Source organism: Rhododendron vialii, chromosome 8a, assembly GCF_030253575.1.
Source record: "Rhododendron vialii isolate Sample 1 chromosome 8a, ASM3025357v1".
Lineage (NCBI taxonomy): Eukaryota > Viridiplantae > Streptophyta > Magnoliopsida > Ericales > Ericaceae > Rhododendron > Rhododendron vialii.
The window spans coordinates 25,372,206-25,378,918 of record NC_080564.1 but is presented as its reverse complement, the minus strand read 5'-3'; positions in this window follow the sequence as shown (position 1 = coordinate 25,378,918).

Sequence of the window (6,713 nt, the reverse complement as noted above, 5' to 3'; positions counted from 1 at the left end):
ATAGGAAAATGAAAGATATATACCTTCACAATCAAAATATTTTTGGTTGTATTAGGTCTATGTAAGGATATATATACATTTTTCGTTGGTCCGTTGAGGCTCGTGAACAAGCTCGAGCTCGAGTCAAGCCAAGGCCCGCTCGGCTCGAGCTCAACTTGTTAAGTTTTCACTGAGCTCGAGCTCGAGCTGTGTTCGTTAAAAACTTAATAAACAAACTTGAACACAGTAAAGCTCGGCTCGGCTCGTTTGTAGCCCTACATCCAACCAATTAGAATGATTTTGTTGTTGGTAGGACACACGTGGCGATTATTTGAGCGTGATGGTCCATAATTTACCGTGGTTGTACCGCTATACTCCTTGTTATCAATAAAAATTTATTAACGTTTTTTAGCTTTTGGCTTTATTAAAAAAAAACTGAAATTGTTAGTTTTGAGTGAATTTTTTATGAATTATTGATTCGTCTCGTCGAAACTCGAGAGGAATCGATAAAGTAAAAAATTATGATTTTTACATATTTTAGAAAATATCCAAGATAAAGCCTAAAAAACAGGGATTTTGGGTTTTGATCTTAAATAATTTCCAAATTTTTTGGTATAAGTAATAATTTTAAACTTTTTCAATTCCTCTCGTCAGGACAAACAAATAATCCATAGAGGTTTAACATAAAACTAAAAAAATGCAAAAAAAATAAATTAAATAAAATAAGGACTGATGAGTGTGTTTTTTGACATATTTAACCGAGCCCTCATGGAGGCGGGGGGCTGCTGCCGTCCCAAGTTTTCGGGCTCACTCCGGCCTTGCTCCGATGATCGGAAACATTCACTTTGTAGAGCTCGTCGAGTAGAATAACTATGTAAAAAATCAGCTTAATTGGATATCATTAAGTGTCTGATCAAGGTCCATATAACTCTCGGTCCATGGGTTACAGTGGATTTGATCCAGTGTTTCAGATCCATTCTTTTTAAGATAAAAAGGTTCCGATCAGGTATTTAATGATATCAAATTAAGCTGATTTTTTGTATAGTTATTCTACTCGACAAGCTCTACAAAGTTGATGTTTCCGATCATCGGAGCAAGGCCGGAATGAGCCCGAAAACCCGGGACATCAGCACGCTGCAGCCCCCCCCCCCCACCCCCCCTCATGGGTTGGCATGTGTTCCTGATCGCTGCTCGATTTAGCTAGTCTACTCGGTCGGGAAGGTGTTGCTCGACTCAGAATGACTCCTGGTCGGCAAAGGTAACCACGATCTTATGGTAGAGACTCTTTCTGACAACGGCATCGTGGGGAAAATTGCAACTACCCACGATTCTTCACTCTTCGGTTACCCACAATAAAGGGGAACACAATCGCCAGCCACGAACAAGAGAAACCACTCTACTCACCAACAATCTGGCTTTGTGATCGTGGCCGTGGGGGCACCCCTATGCGGAATGGAAAGCCTATAAATGCTCACAAGTAAGATTGACTCAAGTATGCACTCAGTTTTCCATTTCAATACAAATCAATTCCCTTCAAATCCTACTCTAACTTAATCATTAGATGGTCCACGACTGAAAACACCTCCAGTCAGGGACGGTGCTAGGCGGGGGCACGTGCCCCAGATCAAACGCATACCCCACTCGAAATTAAAAAAAAATTTAAGATTGACTCAAGTATGCACTCAGTTTTCCATTTCAATACAAATCAATTCCCTTCAAATCCTACTCTAACTTAATCACGGTGCTAGGCGGGGGCACGTGCCCCAGATCAAACGCATACCCCACTCGAAATTTTAAAAAAAATTAATTTTTTTTATAAATTAACATAATTATGAAAGTGTGTTAATATATAAAACTTGCATATATCTCAAAAATACACATATAGAAATAGTTTTATGCTTGAATTCTATCATATGGTGCATTTATATTTGTTGCTTTATAAGCTGTTTGTCTATTTAGATATATTCTTTCTTGATTCTCTTTATTTTTAACTATCTAGGAGAAATATTTTACAATAAAGTCATTAACAAAACTAGTTTGATCATTCTAAAATTTGTTGATGTTCATTTTAAACATACTTTAAAAAATTTATTTGAGATTTTGTGCTCATGTTTACATAATTTAACTTAAAATACGCGTTATAAACTTTTGTAGTTAGTAATGCATGCCTTAATTTTGTACGATCTTACTGTGGTTGAGTAAAAAAATAAACTTTCGCAATTATGATTAACAATGTGCCCCCACTAGGCTATATTCTTGAATCCGTTCCTGCCTCCGGTCATTGAACTTGTTTGCAAGAACACTTTGAAGAATGAACTTGTCTTGACCGACCACTTTCTGACTCCAACGAGAACAAAAATTGACAAAATCCCACGAAAAAGTTATATATATATGTGTGTGTGTGTGTGTGCGCGCGTGCGCGCGCGCGCGTGCGCGCGCGTGTGTGTGTGTGTGAAACGGGCGCTAACCATGTTGACAGTGGGTGTATTGATGCTTTGAATTTAGCTGGTTGGTTGACTGGATCATGAGACTTTCTCACTGGATTAGGTTGGGATAGTGTCGGGCCCCGGAGCCTATTGGGTTGGACTGGATGACCACTCGGGCCAGCTGGGCTGCGGGCTCATTCTGGCCGCCGGAAAAAATTTTGATGAACAGAAAAAAACAGAATAAAAAAAAAAAAAACAAGCTCATGGGAACAATTGAAAACGGGGGTGACTATTCGCAGCCCCGTATTTTCTCCCTTAGCCCGTTAAAAATTTTCAATTATACTCAACAGTTAGTTACCAAAATTGAGATACATTTTCAGCATACAATTACCGAAATATAATATTTTTTTCAATAGCTATTTATCGAAAATGTACGTTCGGCAATTGTTTACCGAAGGTTGAACATTTTTTCGACATGTAGTTACCGAAATATAATCTTGTTTTCAACAGCTATTTAACGAAATGTTTTGTATGATTTTCAACAACTATTTACCGAAATGTAGTGGGCTAAGGGAGAAAATACGAGGCTGCGAATAGTCGCCCCCTTGAAAACAACTAAAAAACTTCAGTTTAAATGTTTTTTGGGAGTATTTGAAGAAACCACTCTGTAATACAAGTTTTATTTAGGAACAGTCTTCTTTCTAGATTTTTTAATTAAGATGCCTAAATAAGATCAGGTATTTTTAATTATGTAAATTTTACTGCTAAGACTCACTTTTTCTTATGTGTTTTTATTGTGAGTAAATGGTAAGTTGAAAATGAAGAATGTTTTTTCTAATGCTAAAAACGGTAAGAATTTCAAAGCACATTGTGAAGATGTTAAATTCACAAATTTTTACTAAGTATATTATGTTATTCACCGTCCGAAGGCTTTATTGTATAACATTTTTCTCAATTAAGAAAAGGTTTTAAATTACTCTTACAAACTAAGGCATTGGACAATATGACCTAAAGACTAAAGTTATGCTGCTCTATCATATTACTTTTGCACCACTAAAAGGGTTTTCAGTTTAGTGAAGATAAGGGAGAAGCTCTTTTAAAGGAGAGGGAAGGAGAAGTAGGAGGGTTTTTTTTTTTTATCTTCTCTTTTCTTTTCATTTTTTGGAAGTAGAAGCTCTCTCCATATGCTAACTTGATCTCACATTTTTTGATCCCTCATGGCCCAAAACCATTACTTTTATTATGAGTTATTTACACTTACAGACATTAGATCAACGTCTAGCTAGTATAGAAGTAGCCACGTCAAAAGAGTCTTTTTACTGCATAAAATATTTGGATTTTCAACTAGTGTGCAACAAAAGTTGGATAGACGTTTTAACCAGAGAGAAAAAGTTGGAGAGACGTCATATATAGGAGAGTGAACAAAATTTTGATCTCAAATAGTGGATTTTATATTGCTTTAAATGTGACATATATATATCATCTTAACGATGGTAGAACTTTTTATCTGTCTATTAAGATAATTGTGAGATATACAATAACTTTTTTATGTTGTACATCTTCAAGTCAAATACTCAAATACTTAATTTTTCTCAAATAATTAAAAATTTTAAATTGGAAAATTCAAGTTTAATATAGTGAAAGAAAAACAAGTGAAAGAAATAAGAACAAGAAATGAGATTATTTTTTGTTAAAACCAGTGAAAAATGCATGAACACATTTATTTATAGGTAAGTTGGGTAAATAAACAAAAAACTACTTTTCATATATTGTTCGGGGCAACATAGTAATTGAAAGTAATAAAATAATAGTATCTTAGAATTTGAGGGGTGAATTGGATATTCTCTAAATTATTTGGTACTGTTTGAGAGATCTACTAGAGCACATATTTGGTGCATAATCCCTCAAAAGCATTTGGTGTTGCAGGGATGTGCTGAAGATTCTCTTACATTTACAACAAATCAAAATACTCCATATATGTGATTTTTGACCATCTGTTCAGCCAATAATCACATCCCCAGACTAAGGGGAAAGATTCCTTGTTCAATTAATTCATTATAGAAAATTGACTTCTAAATTTTCAATACAAATGTTTCACGCGTGAATAAGATTAGTGAACTAGCTAGTCCAAATACTGAATAAAACTACTACGTACTGTAGTCTTTAGGTACTAAGGTACGAGGAATTTGATTCCGGGCACCAATCATATATGTTTGCATCCTTTCTGAGGAATTCGAGCATCAAAACATTATAACCTATTTGCGAAATTATTTGGGTAGCCAATATATGAGGCTCTTTATTAGACCTCTTCAGAAATGATGTTGATAATTATAAGGGTCATTGTATGACAATGATGATCGAGGGTGTACGTACGTGCCTCTCTCAAATACACCATGGAGGCATCAATGCAAGTGGTCCTAGACTTTACCGCCGTGATATGGATGCACAACTCCCACCGGTCCCTAGCTTGTAAAACATTCCAATTGCATGCCTACACTTTGCCTTGTTTGATTACTACTCTAGCTACTTCATCGATCTATTTTTTTCTAGCTACCTAGCTATAATTCCAGTCCAAATCTTTCTTCTTTGAAGAAGAATAAATTAGTGTCTTTCCCGTTCGATGCACGGGATGGAAAAAAAAAAATACATTTGTCTTATACATCAGTAGATTAGCTCAACTCGGCTCGTATTCTTGTAATTTACTCCACTTTCTCGCAAAATAATTTTTAAAAACAATTCCAAAACAATAAAAAAAAATTGACAAAAAGAGATACTAGGTTTCATCAAGGAGTATTTGTTACTCCCTCCGTCCCCTTTTTAGTATCTTGCTTCGTAATTCCAACTTATTAAAAAGACATCATCATTACACCTTTCACATCAATTTTTACCTCCATTTTCCATCCTTATCCTCTATGGAAACATCATCATTACATTTTTACTTAATAACTTTTCAAAATGAAATATACTTTTAGGGGCAAAATGAAAAATTCATCAATTTTTACCCACTAACTTTACAAAATGAACACTTATAAAGGGACAGCCCAAAATGGAATACTAAACTCTAAAAAAGGGACGGAGGGAGTATGTTATTGACTGAAATTTAGTTTCCTTTTCAAGCAAAATACAGTATATATTTTATATTTGGTGAAAAGTAGAAAATAATGAATAAAAAGATTAAAAATAAGAAAATTTCATGTATGAGAGAGAGAGAGTTATGGAGAGAGCCTTTTCTTGGTCCTTACCAATTTCCAACCCCAAAAGTGGAAGATATGTGGTAAACGAGAAGAAACCCATATGGGATCCACCTGAGTTGTTGGGACAGTTAGGAAATTGAATGTAGTCATATCCAACTTGATCATCACGTACTGTGACATTCATGCGATTTGCCATCTCAAAAAACATTCCTCAGTGCAATTAATTCACTAGTATCAATACCAAAATCGTGACTTTTTTTTTTTTTTGATATGCAAAATCGTGACTTGATAGTTTCCTTCCCACCATTGAGCTAATTTCATAGCTGGAAAAGTTGTCATTTTAACTCCATGATTGTCGAACACGCAGTACTTTCTCATCCTCTACCTCTCCTTTTGTCTACCTCACGAATGAAAGCTTTGAGGAAAAGAATAGAGATTCAGATATACATAGAAAAACATTAAGATATTGTGTCAGTATCACTGCATTCATTCTGAAACTTACATTCTGGGCATTTTTGTCTAGAGCTTCTTTCAGATTTGCATCAAAGTTAAAAGTGGGGTCTCGATCAAAGCCATGAATGGCAAACACGATGTGCCTTCTCTAAGCGCTTCTCCACTTGAGGCTCAAATGAAAGGTTGAGGAAAACTATACAGACTATAAAATTCTATAGAGAAGTGTCAAAATGTAGTGCTAATATCAGTACGTTCATCCTGAACAAGACCCACATCCTAAAGATTTTTTAAAACCAAAATTTCGAGAAATAAAAATTCAATTTGCATAAACTTGATATGCAAAAACTGCCAAAAGAACGGCCGTGTGTTGCTAAAAGATTTTGAACAGTTGAAGGATTTGGACAGTTTATCACTCTGTGTGAAGCATTGCATATCCATACATATCTTGGAACATAGTATAAACATCCCAACACAAAAAAAGTAGGCTTTGTTGACTTTTAAGTGGATTGAAAAAGCAGGATACCAGAGTAGATTAGATATTCCAGAACATGTATGACCCTCTGGCTTAGAATCTAGAGAACAAAACTACAGATTTTAACAGCAAAGGAATCCATTTCTCTTGACAAGGGTGGCCAAGCAACAGTATATAGATTGCAAATGA